Here is a 6,000-nt window from a genome sequence, read left to right on the forward strand (position 1 = left end):
CATTTGTCCCTAAATACCTCAAAATTATGTTATGATCATTACATTGAAAACAAAAAAAAAGAAGAAAAGAAAACCTGATTGCACTTCATCCCAAAATGTTACTTGCTTAATGTCAGCACCTCGTGATTCTTGGTTGGTTTCAACACATTAATCACTATGACATTGAAAGAGGGTTTAACAAATATGATATCCCAGCATGCTACAGGCCATATATCATATATATCAAGGACTTGGAAGATTTTAACAAATTTAACTAATGACCTTGAACATGATAGCCCCTCAGTAGTGCATGCACCCAGCCAAATATTAACTTCGGTCTCCTGGTAATTATGAAGAAGTTGTTAAATGTTTGAATGTGGATTGAGAACATTCATATAAATCAATTGATAGCTATTCATTCCAGCATTCTACAGGCCAAATATCATCACAATTGGGCTCTTAGATGTTCTGAAGGAGCTGTTTAAATTTTTTATCACATTTGACGCTAATACATTGAAAGTGGGGGAAGTTCATTGTTCTAGCAATAGCCCCTCATACCAGCATGTTACTTGTAGCAGAATTTGTATAAATGTTCAATATATACTACCTTTGTGACCCTTGAAAATTGATCAATATTATACATTTGAACTAATTTGATAGCCCTTTATATCAGCATACTACTGCCCAAACACCATGCGAAAAGGCCCTTTCCTATCCAGGAGTTGTTGAAACATTTCAATACATTTGACCCCTGTAGCCTTGGAAATGGATAAAGTTAATTTATTTGAACAAATAGATTTCATGCAAACTCGCTGCAGGTCACATTTTAAGACCTTTGGGCATCTTTGTTATTTGAGATTTTACCTCTTGGACCAAAAACAAACATGATTTTCTTTTATCCTTGCATTCTACAGGCCAAATGCATGACCATAGGACTCTTATGTTATTCAGAGGTCTTTTAAGGTTTTAACACATTGGGAAAATGTGACTGTGAAAATTGATAAAGGTCACTCATATGAAAAAAAACCTTGATAGCTCTTCATCCCAGCATGCTACTGTCCAGATATCATTACCATACACGTATTGTTTACTCAAAAATAATCACTTAAGACACCGACTGGCCAGACGCTGCACAATCCCATAAGCAGGATATATCTTCGTTGATCTGTGCTCAAGAAGGGCAAGAACCTACACAGTCTGTTTTACAATAATTCTGTGTGGTGGACGTGTTACCCATTGTCTTCATATAAAATGCAGTTTCTTTACGATCAAACATTTACACATTACGACCATCTGGACATACGTAACTAAGCAAAATTCTATTTTTATTAGCAATGGTGGAACAAGCCCAAATCGATAGGTTCTCCAAGTTTGATCTTTGTATGATCGTCCTTTCTCAAGTTATCATCCGGACAGAATTAATTTTTCTTCAGAAACGGTGACATTGGTATATGGTTCTGTACATCCACTAGGGCGACTCGCACAACATGTTTGAAATATCGTCCGGGAAAGCGCTATGGACAGACAGGCGGACGGACACCCAACAAAACAACTATCTCCTGTTTTCGGTTAGGGATGAAAATTGATGCTAAAATGTTAAAAAAACAACGTAATTCGAACTCAGAATCTAACAAACCATGGCAAAATATGAACAAAGTAATAAGACAAGGTGTTCCGGAAGTGTACGAGTCGTCTGCTTCATCGACAACACCCACCATGTAAGTGCCAATTTAGAACCGGAGTAGTGGCTAGTAGTCGGTTTGGTATGGTTTGGTTTGATTTTGTTTAACGTCGTGTAAGCAGCTAAGGTCATTTAAGGATGTGCCCCCATGTGCGTAGTGTATGCAGGAGACAGAGTAACAAGACAAGGTAATAAACATAAAACATAGCATTGGCCTTCACATCTCATAAGGTATTAAATATTTCCCTATGAGATCATGAAAGCAACCAGAACTTGTCCATACTCTTTTTCAATCTATATTTCTCAAGATTCTGTTTGTAAGTGTATCCGCCTATATCTATCACGGAATTCATTATACTAGGTTCAATCTCTTGAAATATCGTAGGATGGGGTAGCAGGCGTGTTACTACCAAGAAAAGAAAAGTTACGTTGAGAGAATCAAAATTGTTATGCTTAATCGTAGAGCTTAGTAGTAATTAACGACCGCGGTAAGCGTTTGAAGGTGAAATTGATTTATTTTTTTGCCAGTCCTGATAACGTCTTCAATAAACCTGGTTACAAATTATTAACCAAATGAACACGACAAAAAGTAAGGTTAAGGATCATGTCATGATACCAGGGACCTGAGAATTTGTTACAGCTATATTTGGACCTAAACTAAGGTGTTCCATGTAATTTGACATGTTATAGGGGTTTAGATCGCCTTTCGGTAAAATTGACACCCCCAATCATTGGGGGTGTCATTTTTACCAAAAGTCTATCTAAACCCCTAAAACATCTAAAATTACTCTGAACACCATAGTTAAGGTCCAAATATAGCTGTAACAAATTCTCAGGTCCCTGTGATCATGGTAAAAAGATGTCGGCAAAGTCATGGAATTTGAAAAATTGGTAGTGGGAGTGAAAAGTTTAGAATTGAGATCTGATATAAAATAATGACGAAATGAACAAGGAAGTCAATGACAGTATAAGGATGGTGAACAATCAGATATTACGATTATAACCCCAACAGAGCATGCTTGGCGCCCCAGAAAAGTTACGAGAAAACATAAAAAAAGGAATCGTTTACAAAATGGGCGTATGGCATACTAAAAAATGGCAAGGAAACGTTTACAGCAAAAAAAGTGTGAAATACAGCATAACAGAAAAGTAAACAGGGCGAAGACATTCATCAATGAAAGACAATTTTAATGTTAATATTTATCTCTTATCGACTTGAATGTTAAGCTTAGGTTTAAGCTCATATCGCACAGGTCAAATGTGTTATAATATATAGAACTGCTTATTCTAGAGATCCATAAAGTCTAGACTTGACTTTTAGCTTGCTAATTTGAAGGCTAACAAGTTTGTCAAAATAAAATGACTCACCCTAAACATCATCCACAGCGGGTTCAAATGCGTTTAAAAGTTCAAATCACTTCTGCAATCTGCAAAGCCTAAACTAATATTTGGTCGTACAAGATCACTGGGGTCAAATGTACCATATACTTCTGCATATAGAATATTCCTTAATTGTGTAATAAGCTGACAAATTAAATTAAAAAAAACCCGTTTAGGTATTCAAAGGGTATGTCTAGGAAAATCGTGGAGCAAAATATTTGGTATCATCAGAAACGTTCTCAGTGGTGTTGCTTCGAAAATCGTATTAGACATTCCGTCCGTCCTCAGTCTGCAGGCCGGCGCCATGTTCACACTGGCTACTGATACATATAAATAAAATTCTGTTTAAATACCTTATCGTCTGGGAGGTTACATTAACTCTTTCCTATTAATGAGGTTACGTGGCTAAATATAGAAGAAAAAAGGGAAATACCCTCAATTTCCAAAATGTTTGTATAAAACTACATGTAGTCCGGAACTGAAAACCAGATCCCCGCCCACGACAAAATGTAAGTACAATATTTATGTCACAGACATGTGCTATGGTAACTATGCTGTTGGTGACAATTCACGATATCTGTTTCCTGCCTTATATTGTGTTGTAGACAGTAATATAATATAATAATCGTATTTCATTTTTCTGTTAAAATTATCGGGAAAAGTCACTTATACAAACATTCCCGTTATTTAATAAGTTGATGCTGAAGCGTATCGCCCTGTCATCAGCTGCTGCAACATTATCTATTACTCTGTCATTATTCTATGTCATCAAGACCGATGTTGAGATAACTTATGTATAATTCTTTAATTATATATGTGAATGGCTCCGTCAATTTTAACGAGTATGCCAGTGTTTGCCTGTTAGCATTACCCTCACGTCATGCTCCAATGTCGTGACGTTAAATTATACGTTTAAAATGACAAGTTTTAGTTGTTAGATAACACGTTTTTGGATAGTTGTAAACGAACGAGTTTTTTAAAAAACAAAACGGTTTTGTAGGAAAATTCTACAATAAACTTTATCATAAACTACCTAGATATCGTCGTATTTTCCTACAACAAGCATACGTTCTTGTGCTCAATTTTATCACGGAATTAGATTATCTAAGTCCGTGATTTTATCATTAGGTTTTAAATAAGTTTTACAATTCGTTCCTTGATCCCATTTCCATTCATAACTTATAGGACTTGCCAAAAGGTAATGAGAGCTAATTATGACTAAGCGCGATGTCCGTCGTCCCGCGTCTGTCAACTTAAAAAAAACACTTGTCCCTTGTATACGACTGAAAAATTTACGGCACTATTTCTCACCCCGATACGATTTCTCACCCGGGTGTAACATACGACTGATTGCATTTCAACCTAATTTGGCATCTGGTCTGAAACATTACTGGGCCAATTTTGTATTAAGGAAATGTATTGTCACTAAGGGGAATATATATGGGAGGGTCCACTAAGAGAAAAGCTATAGGTAGAAGTTTTAGAAGAAACTCATGAAAAGACTCGTTATAAGTATGGGTGAAGGATTTCAAACAACTTTGGTCTGAAATAAGTTAATTCTGCAACAGTAAAGGATACAAGAGAGGGGAAAATATACTGTCTTCCGCGGTATAATATATATATATACGTCTCTGGCAACAGGCGCGTAGGTAGCCCCTTTACCATGTGTAAGCCCCGACATGGGTATGCCGAAGGCAGCCCCCCCCCCCCCCNCCCCCGAAGCGCGAGCAGGGGGAGGGTACGGGAGTGGGTCTTCCCCCTCCCGTAAGGGGGGTCTGGGGGGTCTCCCCCATGAATATTTTGTTTAAAAAAGAAATGTATTGTCTTTCATAAACTAATAACCAAATCGTAAACAAGACCATAGTTTGGGAATTATTGGACTTTTTAGGTCGAGAGAGTTGGGGGCCGGAAGAGCCCCGCCCTGGGGCAAATCCGGCCCCTACCAGGGCAAGTATGGCATGAAGGATAGAGAAGACAATTTACTAATAAGTGTATGGAATTTCATTCAATTCTGTTGGAAAATAAAAAAAACACATTGACTGTCTGTGTCCACTGTGCCATACTCGGAGTCGTTTGCGCCAGGCGTGAGTTTCTCAATTTACTCAATCGAGCAGTTTAGTTCCGCCTGGAACTGTCCATTAATGCAATGTCTATTTCTAAACTAAATACATTTTTGTACTAACTATTAACAATGTATCATATCTGAGGAATTACATATGTATACTATATATTCAAAACTTAAACTCCACTTTATAGTATCAACAAGAAAAAATAACGTCATGAAAACCTATACTTGTCAAAATCATGTGCAAGCCCGGGCTTATTGGCTTACATGGTAGCTACGCGCCTGGGGAACGTTGAGCGTGGTCAGTGGCTGGGTGGTACAATAACCGAATTACACGTGGTAAAAAGGTTCATTTGATTTGGGCTAAGATAATGCTGAACAATTCTCGATTCCGTCAGATTATTTAACCAAACGTTGTGCAAATGTTAGCATTTCCATATGATGATCAGGCCTACGATGCGTCACTGGGTTAATAATAAATCTTAAATCTAGATACGTTATGTCAAAAGTTAGCGCCGGGAGGTATTTCAACTGGAAGTCAAATGTGAGCGATACAGGCCCTATTAGCTTTTATTCTGTTATGAATCATCTAGGAATACATCTTCCACTATTCTGTCAAAAACCTTGCCATACTGCGCAGTGATACTAATTAAGATTAGGGCCATAGAAAACTCTGACATTCTTTGTTTGCCAGAGAAAAGGTGTCTTGATCCTCAATCCGAAAATAAATTATCAGCCCATAGTTATGACAAACAGGATTCCATGGACATTTATTTTTAGATAGCAACATGGTACGATGTTGTTTTTTATTCGTCATATTTATTTTTAACTCAAGGCGGACAAACTTTCTACCAATGAAACGCCGTGTTTCTATTGCACACCGTATGACCGGAAA

This window comes from Mizuhopecten yessoensis, unplaced genomic scaffold, assembly GCF_002113885.1.
Source record: "Mizuhopecten yessoensis strain PY_sf001 unplaced genomic scaffold, ASM211388v2 scaffold11053, whole genome shotgun sequence".
In the NCBI taxonomy this organism is placed as follows: Eukaryota; Metazoa; Mollusca; class Bivalvia; order Pectinida; family Pectinidae; genus Mizuhopecten; species Mizuhopecten yessoensis.